Raw genomic sequence first — 14,506 nt, forward strand, 5'->3', positions numbered from 1 at the left:
CGCCCGAGGGGTAGGCGTGGCCTCGGGATATACACCGGGCGCGCAGCCCGCAGCGCTCCAGTGCTACAGTGGAGCTCTTGCAATAAAGACTCTTTTAACTTACCGCGTTGTCCGCTTCCTCCTTGCTAAACAAGTAGCGCATGTAGCACCGCGCTTCAATGTCATATTTACTATATTATTATTATTATTACTATTATGAAAACGATACTACTGAAATGATACACTACTGTAGTCAGAAACCTGGGCTTAATTTGTCTAAAGCGGTCCGAAGGGTAGGCGTAAAGCCTATACGTACCGTTTTGTTGCAAAAGACATAACGCCGATGCTTTCGATATTTGATGGTCATTTTAACAATCAGTTTGTTTGTGTTTCACACTGAATGAAAAACGTCAAGGTAGAGCATGGCGATTGTGATATATGACAGGTTCGACGATATGTTCGACCTGAACGAAATTGGAATCAAAATGTCGGTGTGTGAAGAGTCAGCCGCCGTGCCACCGTAATGACATCAGACGTAATCACATCACCCTGTCATGTGACCAGATCCTCAGCTCTGATTGGTATACGTTTGAGGGGACATACATACATACATACATACATACATACATACATACATACATACATAGAGACGGACAAACAATGTTCTAGACGGCTTTGCCATATGGGCTATGCCGTAAAAATCCATAAAAACGACACCATACAAACATCTACCAGGTTTAATTTACAGCATCTACTTTAGTCAGCAAATAATTCAAATAGTTCATCCACCCGAAGAGTGCGTAAACTGCTAGTACAGATACAGGTAGGATATACAAACATGTACACATACATATAGGATATATACACATGTACATATTCAGATACAGGTAGGATATTCACAGATATACAAATATGACATATAGAGATGAAAAAAAACCCACACACACCTTTGAGCTGTGAAGCAATCGCAAAGTGTACCTTCCCCTCATTGGCACGTCAAACTGGTTGTACTGTCTGCTGGTGGACGTTAAACATCCTTTGGCGTCTTTCATGAAAAGTGGGCGAGTTACTGTTGACACCTTAAATTTTGTGTAAATTCCAAAAACATCAGGCCAAATGTCACTCGAACTTCAGACAGAGCTAGACTTTCATGAAAGAATTTTGTCAAAAACTTTCCCCAGCCAACCACACAAGTTGTGGGGGATTTTCCACCATCAAGATAGTCATAACAGGCACACACACAAAACAAAATGCTTCCCCCTGGGTTTCTTTGTATATTTTCATTACTGCTTCCACCTGCAAGTTGTCCTGAGATATCACCAGGTGGCACAGGATGTCCACAGTGGTACTGGCAAGAGATTCTTGAAACAGAGTTGAAAACCCCAGCAAGAGATAGGCCTACTTCCATCGTGAGCCTCTTTTTATTAATTGCAAAATCGAAGATTTTTCAAGTATATTGGTCGGTTCCGTTTGTGGTTCTGTCTGTTTGTCTGTTTGTCACCGGCCTACAGGTCACAATTCTAAACCGATCGTCACGATACTTCACCACGTTGTATAAGTCGTCCCAATTGAGAAGCCTATTGATTTTGAGGTCAAAGGTCATCTGGAGGTCAAATTTCTAAAATGGCCATTTTAAATCAGATTGACTTGAAAATTGAATAGCATTTGTATATCAAGTCACTAAATTGGGAAACATACTATTTTTGAGGTCAAAAGGTCAAAGGTCAAAGGTCAACCTAAGGTCAAATTTTAAAAATCAATTTTCATCTAAAAAGCCATCACTTCTCAACCGATTGAGTTGAAAATTGAACAGCATTTGCAAATCGAGTCACTAAAGTGGGAAACATACTATTTTTGAGGTCAAAAGGTCAAAGGTCAACTTAAGGTTACATTTTTAAAATCATCAATTTTCATTTAAAAAGCCATCAATTCTCAACCGATTGAGATGAAAATTGAACAGCATTTGCATATCGAGTCACTAAATTGGGAAATATACTATTTTTGGGTCAAAAGGTCAAAGGTCAACTCAAGGTCAAACTTCCAAAATCATCACTTTTTATCTGAAAAACCGTCAATTTTTATCCGATTGACTAGAAAATTGAACAGCATTTGCACATTGAGTCACTAAATAGGGAAACCAACTATTTTTGAGGTCACAAGGTCAAAGGTCAACTCAAGGTCAACCTTCCAAAATCATCATTTTTCATCTGAAAAATCATCACCTTTCTTCCTATTGACCCGAGCTTTGATCAAGATTGTCAATTTTAATCTTGATGAAATGGACAATTTGCTGTATCAATGTATCAATGGACAATTTGCTCGGATGTTGTGTTTGTGTGCTTCCCCTTCTCTCCCCATCTTGTCTTCCGCTCCCTCTTTTTGGGTATTTTGTTTGTCTGGTTGATTTGTTTGTGAAGTAAATGTTAGCTCTTTCACGAGCCTCGATTCAGTATACAAAAAACAAAACAAAAAAATAATAATAATAATAATAATAAAAAATCAATGGAATTTTTTTTCTTGGAGAGGGGGTGGGGGCATATTTTGCAAGTATCGTGCTCCGCATGACGTCTTCTTGTTTATTTACTTACAAAACACCTCATTTTTGTCAACTTCAGCAGATTTTAAGCCAATGGAGTACATCTGCTTGTGGGGACACACATCTGGCCTCTGTTTCATCACTGACAATCAATGCTGTGGGCACATGGAAGCAGGAGTTCCGGGTACGTATACTCATGGTGGATAAAGCACCCCATTGCAGCAAAAGCGTATAGTGTCTAATCTTATGGCAATAGACCAAAAATATATAGACTTTGCAGCACTTCATAAACAGAAAATGCAACTTTATAACAGAAATGCTAATATTACGACTTGTCTGTGACCATTTCACCCGAAACCGATTCCAATCAAGAGGGTGGCCCTCATTTTAAACCCCAAAATAAATAAAGGACAATTACATTTCAAAATGCATTATTCATTGTGTGCTTTGCAGTCAGGTATAGGAAGGTAATTTAATGAACGCTTTGCAACAGTATCGTCTCAACGGTTTTAAAGTGAACTTTAAACACCAAACACAAAGTCCCCTCAAAATAAATAAATAGACCACAATAAATCCAACGCCCGCGAACTGCTATACTATTTTGAGCCTTTCAAAGGTAAGGTAAATATACTGTTAATGATTACCCACAATCACTTGCGAATTACACTCTATGGAAGTCAGATGTGGAAATCCATAGAAATTTTTTTTTTGTTACATCCACTACCAAAGGCGGATGGAGGTTGTGCTGTCACATGTCTGTTTGTTATGACGAAAATTGAAAATTATATGAATTAATTTATCTGTCGGTCTGTGGCGTTTGTATCTTTGTTGTACACCGCTCCTTTCTTACTCAATCTCCAGGCGCTGCATGACGTGCAGCACCGAAGGGGCTCGGCGACGACACACGCTGAAATGGAGTACTCAGTTTTCACTCCGGTTTCTTTCTTGTTTTCTTGTTACTTGCAAAATCGAGCAAATATATTTGTAGGTTGCGCTTGTTATTCTGCCTGTTTGTTTGTCACTCGCCTACAGGTCACATTTCTAAAATGATCTTCACAAAACTTCACCATATGGTAGAGTTAGCCATAAGAAATAAGCCTATTGATTTTGAGGTTAAAGGTCAAAGGTCATCCGGAGGTCACAATTCTAAAATCGCAATTTTTCATCCAATTGACTTGAATATTGCACATAATTTGTATATTGAGTCACTAAATTGGTAAACCAACTATTTTTGAGGTCAAAAGGTCAAATATAAACTCAAGGTCAAACTTCGAAAATCACCATTTTTCATCTGAAAAACCATCAATTTTCATCCGATTGACTTGAAAATTATACAGCAATTGTATGGTGCTTCACTGCATTGAGACACAAACTATTTTAATGTCAAAAGGTCAAAGGTCAATTATAGGTCAAACTTCTAAAATAATCAATTTTCATCTGAAAAAGTCACTTTTCATCCTATTGACCCAATCTTTGATCAAAGATCATCAATTTTAATCTTGATGAAATGGACAATAAAATGGATCAATGGCACCCTTTTTGGGGGTGGGGGGGGGGCAGGTGTGGAGGGGTGGGTGAATTTTGCAAGTATCGTGCTCTGCATGACGTCTTCTTGTTTGTTTGTCCGGGTGATATCTCAGCCATCCATTGATCTAGGAAGCTGAAATTTTAGCACAATAGCGAGGACGTGCATTGGCAAATCTTAATTTTTTGGTTTTTTGATTAATTAAGTAATTAATTAATTACTTAATTATTATCGATTAATTAAGGACTTATTTATTTCCTTTCTCATCTAGGCAATATCTCAAGCACATTTTGAGCTCGGAAGCTGATATTTGGACACGACAACAACCAAGTGATTTGGTTGCAAAGGGTATTTTTGATTTATTGAAAAATCAATTAATCGATTAATTATTTATTGATTAATCAATTCATTATTGAATTTTTCCGATTAATGACTTGTTTAATTAATTTTCAAAAAGTTGCAGCTTGGATGAAACACTGGTGGTTGATGAAACACTATGCTATTAGCCAATGAAGAAATTATTTTACGATTATTACTTATTGATTTTAATTATGCAATTAAACAATTATTGTACACCACTCCCTCCCAATACCATCTCTATGTGCTGCATGGCAGTACATATATATTTTTAGGTATACAAGATCGAGGCTCATGTAAGAGCTAACATTAATCACAAAAAACATAAACGGACACATAAAACATATAATGAAGGGAGCGGGAGACAAGATGGAAGCACACAAGCACAATAGTAGAGAACAGAGACATCGGGAGATCTGTGGGAGGGAGACGGCTTGGGGGAATGGGGCAGGGGAAGGGAGGAGTGGGAGAGGTAAAAACAAATGGACCCTGCTAGTACTTCAAGGAAAGAAGTCAGTATTTCAAAAAAGTGGATCAGGGGTGAATTAATGGGGGTAGAAAAGATCATGGTTTTGGATGGGGGAAGATAAGAGATGGTGGTAAACAGCTGTTTTAAAGACCTGGAGGGAGGAGTGGGATTGAAGAAGGTGAGGGAGTTTGTTCCAGAGGCAGGAGTAAAGAGGAGGAGTGAAGGTGAGCAGAGTCTTGATTATGGAAGTTTTTACAATATGGGGGTTGCTGGCAGATGGTCTTTTCGGAGAGACATTGTGAGAGTGTGAGATTTGTCAGGATTGAAAGACATGTTCCACTTGTTTGACCAGTCTGTGATTTTGTCCAGGTCTGCAGAGAGTGAGGAGGCTGCTGCCTGCCGATCTGATGGATGAGGTATGGAGCAGCAGAGAGTGGAGTCATCAGCAAAGAGATAGAGAGGATTTTCCAGAGAGTCAGAGAGATCATTGAAGAAGACCAGAAAAAGCACAGGGCCCAGAACACTGCCTTGGGGAACTCCAGCCTGAACAGGAAAGGGAGATGAGAGAAATCCATTCAGGGCCACACGTTGACTACGACCAGAAAGGAAGTCCGCAAACCATTCGTGGAGATTTCCGTGGATAGCATAGGAGGAGAGTTTGGTGAGCTGAGCGGGGTGCCAGACCGTATCGAAGGCACGTGATATGTCAAGGCAGACAGCTCTAATTTCCTGTTTGACATTGAGGACTTCCATCCATTGTTGAGACAGCAGAAGCAGCATGCCCAGAGGAAAATTACCTGGTCTGAAAACAAATTGATGATCAGAGATAAAGCCATTGGAGAAGAGGAAGGATTTGATATCCGAAGCATGACTTTGCTGATAATTGGGAGCAGGCTGATTGGTCTGTAGTTGCAAGGATCTATTTTTGCACCTTTTTGTGTAAACCGGTAATGTTGGCTGATTTCCAAGCTGATGGCAGATGACCTTGAGCAAAAGAGAGGGTGAAGATAACAGAGAGAGGGTGTGAAAGAGCTGCAGTGCAGGCTTTTAGGACCCGTGGGCTGATGCCGTCAGGTCCATTTGCAAAATCGGAATCAAGGTTTTACAGAAACTTCTCCACCTTTTCAGGAGAGAAGGACACAGAGTACAGGAGCAGCTGGGTTCGACTGGGTATGTATGGGCGGAAGGGTATGACAACTGAAGACAAGATGGGATAAATCTGTGCATGACAGAAAGAAAGCAATTTACTTTGGAAGAAATCCCAGGATGAGTTGATGTCAGAGGCAGTGGAGATGGGAGACTAGTCCAGATGATTGATGGCTGCTTGGAGACCGTGCCAGTTGGCCTGGGTGAAATGCCAGACTCGTCAGCGCTGAGGAGGCTCTCTGAGAATGGCTAGAGAGATATTGCCGGGCGCCTAAGGCCCCCCTGGCAATACCGAGCAATGGAGGATGTTATTTATTTATTTGTCATGGGGGCGGTGTACTTTGAATGTATCTGCACTTATTACTTGTGAAAATCGAAGATTTTTCAAGTACAGTGCATTCAGAAAGTATTCAGACCCCTTCACTTTTTTCACATTTTGTTATGTTGCAGTCTCATGCTTAAATCGTTTTAATTCATTTTTTCCCTCATCAATCTACACTCAATACCCCATAATGACAAAGAGAAAACGGGATTTTAGAAAGTTTTGCAAATTTATTAAAAAGAAAAAACTGAAATATCACATTGACATAAGTATTCATACCCTTTGCTATGACACTTGAAATTTATCTCAGGTGCCTCCCATTTCTCTTGATCATCTTTGAGATGTTTCTACACCTTGATTAGAGTCCACCTGTGATAAATTCAATTCATTGGACATGATTTGGAAAGGCACACACCTGTCCATATAAGGTCTCACAGCTGACAATGCATATCAGAGCAAAAACCAAGCCATGAGATCGAAGGAACTGCCTGCAGAGCTCAGAAACAGGATTGTGCCGAGGCACAGATCTGGAGAAGCCTACAGAAAAAAAAATCTGCTGCAGTGAAGGTTCCCAAGAGCGCAGTGGCCTCCATAATTATTAAATGGAAGAAGTTTGGAACAACCAGGACTCTTCCTAGAGCTGGCCGCCCGGCCAAACTGAGCAATCGGGGGAGAAGGGCCTTGGTAAGAGAGGTGACCAAGAACCCGATGGTCACTCTGGCTGTGCTCCAGAGATCCTGTGTGGAGGTGGGAGAAACTTCCGGAAGGACAACCATCTCTGCAACACTCCACCTATCTGGGCTTTATGGCAGAGTGGCCAGACGGAAGCCTCTCCTCAGTGAAAGACATAGGAAAGCCCGCCTGGCGTTTGCAAAAAAGCACCTAAAGGACTCTGAGACTGTGAGAAACAAGATTCTGTGGGCTTTCATGTGTCTTTCACTGAGGAGAGGCTTCCGTCTGGCCACTCTGCCATAAAGCCCAGATAGGTGGAGTGTTGCAGAGATGGTTGTCCTTCCGGAAGTTTCTCCCACCTCCACACAGGATCTCTGGAGCACAGCCAGAGTGACCATCGGGTTCTTGGTCACCTCTCTTACCAAGGCCCTTCTCCCCCGATTGCTCAGTTTAGCCGGGCGGCCAGCTCTAGGAAGATGCCTGGTTGTTGCAAACTTCTTCCATTTAAGAATTATGGAGGCCACTGTGCTCTTGGGAACCTTAAATGCAGCAGAGATTTTTTTGTAGGCTTCCCCAGATCTGTGCCTCGACACAATCCTGTCTGAGCTCTGTAGGCAGTTCCTTCGACCTCATGGCTTGGTTTTTGCTCTGATATGCATTGTCAGCTGTGAGACCTTATATGGACAGGTGTGTGCCTTTCCAAATCATTTCCAATGAATTGAATTTACCACAGGTGGACTCCAATCAAGGTGCAGAAACATCTCAAAGATGATCAAGAGAAATGGGAAGCACCTGAGCTAAATTTCAAGTGTCATAGCAAAGGGTCTGAATACTTATGTAAATGTGATATTTCAGTTTTTTCTTTTTAATAAATTTGCAAAACTTTCTAAAGTTCTGTTTTCTCTTTGTCATTATGGGGGTATGTAATGAGTGTAGATTGATGAGGGAAAAAATGAATTTAAACGATTTCAGCATTCGGCTGCAACATAACAAAATGTGAAAAAAGTGAAGGGGTCTGAATACTTTCTGAATGCACTGTATATTGGTTGGTCTTGTGCATTATTCGGTCTGTGTGCCTGTCTGTTTGTCAGTCACCTACAGGTCACAATTTTCAACCGATCTTCACCAAACTTCACGAAATGGTAGAGTTGGTTACAAGCAGGAAGACTATTGTTTTTTGGGGTCAAAAGGTCACTAGGCCAAAGGTCAACAACTTTGTCACATTTCCAAAATCCTCGTTTTCATCCGATTGACTTGAAATTTAAAGAGGATTTTCATATCTGGACACTTAATTCAACTACCAATTATATTTTAGGTCAACATTGGCCAAAAGGTCAACATAGGCCGAATTTCTAAAATCCTCAATTTTCATCCGATTGACTTGATGTTTTAAGAGGATTTGCATACAAGATCAATGAATTCAACCACCAATTCTTTTTGAGGTCACCATAGGCCAACAACTTATTTTAGGGATTTCGCAAGTATCGTGCTATGCACGACATATTTACCCTCGCCAGAGAAGATGGTATTGCATTTGAGTCCGTTTGTTTGTTTGTCTGTCTGTTTGTCTGTTTGTTTGTTTGTCCACACAGAATAAATATGATTTTCTCTGCAACCGTTGGTCCGATTGACAGGAAATTTTCACCATAGGTGCACTTCCATCTGTATAATTTTTTGATAATTATGACGTCATAGGTCACGTGGTACAGGCTCCATCTGGGAAAAACCGAAAAACTGCACCTCTATATCTCCAAAAGTGCTGCATAGAAAAAATTGAGACAAGGCTCATTGTAAAGAACTTTCCATGGGGAATAAAATATGTTAATGATGATGTCATATGTGCCTCCATTATGACGTCATAATTCGACAAGTACAAAATGGACCAGATGTATAAAATATGTTAATGATGATGTCATAGGTGCCTCCATTATGACGTCATAATTCGACAAGTACAAAACTTCATCCGATCAAGATGAAATTTATTGAGCGTCATGTCGGCATAAATTAGTGGAGAAAAAAACATAATGACCACGTCATCTGTCGCGTGGTTCGGCCGCCATTTTGGAAAAACCGAAAAAATTGACACTTCTATATCTCTGAATGCGCTGCATACAAAAAATTGAGACATGGCTCATTGTAAAGAACTCTCCATGTGGAATAACATATGGTAATGATGATGTCATAGGTGCCTCCATTATGACGTCATAATTCGACAAGTACAAAACTTCATCCGATCAAGATGAAATTTCTTGAGCATAATCTAGGAATAAATTAGTTTAGAAAAAAAAGTAATGACGATGTCATCGGTCACGTGGTTCGGCCGCCATATTTGTTTTTCTAAAAAATCCTTAAAAACCACTGAAAAACACGTCCTGGCGAGGGTCTGCAATCTCCGATTGCTCTTTCTTTTTTTTTGTTTTTTTTTCTGTTTGTTTGTTTGTTTGTATTTTTGTCTGTGAGTGCGATAACTCTCGAACGCTTTCAGGTTTCAGGACAAACCTTACCATTGGATTCTGAAGGAAAAATGTGAGGCTGTCAAAACAGTGAGGCTGTTTAAAAAGTTAAGCTGTCAAAAAAGTGAGGCTGTTTGACTATATAGGTCCAAGGTGCAGCCTATGTCCCATTAGGCCGTAGAGGATAAGTCAGTAAGTGTATGTTCATTATATAAGTATAGTACAGATAAGTAAGTTTCGGTCAAGACGACAGTGATGTCATTTGCAAAAAACACATTTTGGGCTCCAGCATACTTAATATTTGCTGTATCGAGATGCGGTGGTCAGCAAAATACTGCCAAAGGGAAGGCCTTTCGGAATGTCAATGTTATTTGACTATATATGTCAAAGGTCAACGTTCTCTCGATTTTCATCATACCTGTCAGGTGACCGCCTGCTGCCTTCTTGGTGGTTTGTCTGTCTGACTGTGAGCAGGATATCTAAAAAAGGTATGGACAGATTTCGTCGAAATTTGGTGGGCAGCTTGGGTGTTTGACAAGGAAGAAATGATAAAATTTTGGTGAAGATCCAGATCCGGATCTGGATCTGAGAATTTTAAAGTGATTCTTCACCATTGAGAGATTGGGGAAAAACAATTTATATAGCACGATATCTCAAAATGTTGTGGATGGATTCGGACAAAACTTGGTTGATAGGTTGGGTGTGTGGCAAGGTAGAATTAGTTCAATTTTGGGGAAGATCAGAATCCGGATCCGGTGCAAGACCTTTTAAAACGCTAAGTGATTCTTCACCATTGAGTGATAGGGCCAAAAACGATATATAGCATGATGTTTCAAAAAGTTGTGGACGATTTATAACAAATATAGGTTGATGAATTGATTATGTTGCAAGAACAAGGTGATTTGATTTTGGTTCAGGTCTGAATCCGGATCTGGCCTATCATTGGGATAAAAACCACCTTTAGAGGCCATTTTTCCCCGCAAAGCGGGGGTTGGCCTTTTTCGGGAACCGTGGTTGTTGTTGTTTTTTGGTCCCCTTTTTGAAGCAATGTTTTACGGCCGGATGCCCTTCCTGACGCCAACCCTTTTTGCCGCCTTTAACGACAAACAGGGAATTACCAGTGAACTGGTACTCAATTAGCCGACCTCGGAAGGATGACAGGCTGAGTCAACCCCCCTGGCGTTAATTCAGCAATCGACCGGGATTCGAACCCAGGATCCTAGGATCCTAAGCCGGCACCCTAGCCACTAGCCCAACACCAGGGATACAAAATACAGGGATACAAAACACACCAGGGATACAAAACGTAAACTGTTCAGCCTGGTTAGTTTTGCAACAGCACCATTTTTATTCTTGTAAAAATGCTAAAAATGCAAATTCAGCATTAAAGCTTGAGGTCCTGTTTCTTCGTTGCGTGACGGAAGGACGGACGGACTCCTCTCCTTTTAGTAATAGATGCTGCATGGAGCAAAATAAAGACTGGCGTGATTGCCTGCCAAGGCACCATATTGCAGAAACTTATGAACCGATGTTTAAAGTTAAAGGATATTCCAAACTTTCTTTCATTCTAAATAACTTGATCTATGGGTTCAGACTGGAACAACAAACGATCTGTTCCAGGATATTCATGCGATCGATTCCAAAGGCATCACACAAAATATGACAAACCATGACTGCGCAACGTTTTAGTAATTAAACTTCATGCACAATTATATGCTGCGGAATTGCTGTGCAAAGTATGTAACAATGTGTCTGCAAGAACTAACCTCTTGCATACACGTCGATTCCCATTTTGAATTTGTCAATCCTGGTTGAGAAAAGATTGGTTTTAAATCTAGTGCAACTATATTTATAACAAGCTTCACAAAAGTGCATATTGCAATCGATTTCGTCAGTTACATTTTTAACGTTCAGAGGTATTCCATACAATTTCAGCACTGCGCCCTCCGATTTTGGCCATTGGGTCACTACTTGCGTAACCACCACATTTGGCTGTGATTAGCTTTGCATCGCTTTTCTTTGACCAAACTGCTAGTAAAACACTGCTCTTATGTGTGGAGCATACTGGATCATTAAAAACAAACTAATGGATAACATTAAAGTAAAAGAGGTTTTAAAAACCTCTAATAATCATTTGGAATGGCGCATATGGAATCATGTGTCATATGGAATCATTTCTCAGTGCATGTGTAAACATTTTCAATGGGAAGTAATGGCAAAAAGGTGTGTGTGTGTGTGTGTGTGTGTGTGTGTGTGTGTGTGTGTGTGTGTGTGTGTGTGTGTGTGTGTGTGTGTGTGTGTGTGTAAGGTAAGTGACGTTACACTCTGGGGCGTTTCAGTCCCTATACATCGACTCATTCCTGAAATTGTTGCTGGAGTGAAGTCATAACAGAGCGACCAAAGTCGTGTACAACAACTCTCGGCTGGTAGTTGATAGTTAATGGGTGTTTCTACAGTTCATACAATACTTTCCATCATCTCTCATGGATTCCCAGTCGTTGAGCTAGTTTCTGAGGTACTGACCAGGTAGGGGAGCATATAACAGAGATAGATTTACCAAGGCGCCACCAGATTTTAGAGCCCGAGGGAAACAAGTTTTTTGATTTCCAATTTCATTAGAATTTTAATTTTTTTGTCAAATCAAATGGAAACATTGGTTTTCAGACTCAGAAGCTCTCAAACTTAAAAAAAAAATGTAAATGGTAATAAGAATAAGGTAGACTAGGTAGATGGAATAAGGTAGACTCGACTAGGTCAATTTTGGAAGGGATGCTTATTGGTGGAGCTTATGGGCAACGGTACATAGAAACAACCACACTGCTGCACTTAGATAGCTTGTGCAGTCCTTTATGACAATGCCAAATCCAAGAATCATATTGAAGAAATCATACATCTATTTAGTTAATATCGAAGATTCACCCTTTAACTTCCAGTTCCGTGAAATGGGGTGAATAGGGACAGCAAGGTGAATAGGGACAGCAAGGTGAATAGGGACAGCAAGGTGAATAGGGACAGCAAGGTGAATAGGGACAGCAAGGTGAATAGGGACAGCAAGGTGAATAGGGACAGCAAGGTGAATAGGGACAGCAAGGTGAATAGGGACAGCAAGGTGAATAGGGACAGCAAGGTGAATAGGGACAGCAAGGTGAATAGGGACAGCAAGGTGAATAGGGACAGCAAGGTGAATAGGGACAGCAAGGTGAATAGGGACAGCAAGGTGAATAGGGACAGCAAGGTGAATAGGGACAGCAAGGTGAATAGGGACAGCAAGGTGAATAGGGACAGCAAGGTGAATAGGGACAGCAAGGTGAATAGGGACAGCAAGGTGAATAGGGACAGCAAGATGAATAGGGACAGCAAGGTGAATAGGGACAGCAAGGTGAATAGGGACAGCAAGGTGAATAGGGACAGCAAGGTGAATAGGGACAGCAAGGTGAATAGGGACAGCAAGGTGAATAGGGACAGCAAGGTGAATAGGGACAGCAAGGTGAATAGGGACAGCGAGGTGAATAGGGACAGCAAGGTGAATAGGGACAGCGAGGTGAATAGGGACAGCAAGGTGAATAGGGACAGCAAGGTGAATAGGGACAGCAAGGTGAATAGGGACAGCAAGGTGAATAGGGACAGCAAGGTGAATAGGGACAGCAAGGTGAATAGGGACAGCAAGGTGAATAGGGACAGCAAGGTGAATAGGGACAGCAAGGTGAATAGGGACAGCAAGGTGAACAGGGACACAAACTGAAAAAAAGTTCGGAAACTTTTTTCGCTGAAAATTGATAGTTTCGGAAACTCCTGATTTGTTGATATTTGGGTTGAAAGTGTTCTCTTGTTTTTTTAAAAAGCAACTTACTAGTCCCTATTAACCCCATATATGGGCTAAATAGGAATAAATAGGATTTTTATGGCTGTCCCTAACCATGGAACATTCGAGTATCCAAATATTCCAGGTTAGAGGCTACTTTGTTTCACATGGAGACCTTACGTAAGGCTTGCCATGTTGCTAGAATATATAATTTTCCTGTTTTTGTGTTTTAGGAGAAATGGCAATTAGAGAAGACTAAACATGTTTTTTCCGACATTATTGTCCAGATGAAACAACACGCAAAGCCGTGCGGCACAGCAGCAAGAACTCCTGCACGCCAAGAGCACGAATCCATCATGCTGATCCTGTCCGGTCTAAGGACACCTGTGTCACCACAAAATGTACTCGTTTGATTTTGCATTTTGACACCCGCAGCACGAGGGCAACGGAGAGCATGGTGACGTATATACTGTAGGCCTATAGCCATTTACTCATGACAAAGTGTAAGCTTATTTACCAGTGATCCATGGTAAATAAACTTAGGTTACAGACACACACGTGACATGTTTACTTGTAAACAACTTTGCTAGGATGTTCTTGATATGTCATAAATGATCTATCTATGGGTGTTTCCAAGATTTATGTCTTTTTTACAGGAAAGGAAGGGAAGGAAAAAGGGGAAGGGAGAGGGACAGGGGGAAGATAAGGAGTGAGAAAGGGGGGAAGAGGAGTGAGGCCATTTTATGTTGGGTAGTTTACTCCCCTGACGAGATCCACCTCCTCACCCTCCCCTGACGAGATCCACCTTCTCACCCTCCCCTTACGAGATCCACCTCCTCAACTTCCCCTTATAAGATCCACCCCCTCACCCTCCCCTTATAAGAGCCACCCCCTCACCCTCCCCTTATAAGATCCACCACCTCAACCTCCCCTTACGAGATCCACATTCTCACCCTCCCCTTATGAGATCCAACACCTCACCCTCCCCTTATGAGATCCACCTCCTCATCCTCCCCTTACGAGATCTACCACCTCACCCACCCCTTACAAGATGCACCTCCTCACCCTCCCCTTACGAGATGCACCTCCTCACCCTCCCCTTACGAGATCCACCACCTCACCCTCCCCTTACGAGATCCACCTCCTCACCCTCCCCTTATAAGATCCACCTTCTCAGCCTCCCCTTACGAGATCCACCACCTCACCCTCCCCTTATGAGATCCACCTCCTCACCCTCCCCTTATA

The 14,506-nt window shown here is 41.5% G+C and overlaps 1 protein-coding gene and 1 long non-coding RNA gene across 2 annotated transcripts in view; one reads left to right on the forward strand and one right to left on the reverse strand.

Moving 5' to 3' along the window:
* The window catches only part of LOC137415252 (pleckstrin homology domain-containing family G member 3), a 58,418-nt gene that overhangs the window by 43,026 nt on the left and 886 nt on the right, over window positions 1–14,506 (reverse strand). The window lies entirely within an intron of this gene.
* LOC137436261 (uncharacterized) lies at window positions 883–13,814 on the forward strand. Its single transcript, XR_010986224.2, has 2 exons — window positions 883–2,699; window positions 13,549–13,814. It is a non-coding gene; the product is annotated as an uncharacterized LOC137436261 (long non-coding RNA).

This window comes from Myxine glutinosa, chromosome 11 (assembly GCF_964187855.1).
Source record: "Myxine glutinosa chromosome 11, kmMyxGlut1.1, whole genome shotgun sequence".
Taxonomy (NCBI): domain Eukaryota; kingdom Metazoa; phylum Chordata; class Myxini; order Myxiniformes; family Myxinidae; genus Myxine; species Myxine glutinosa.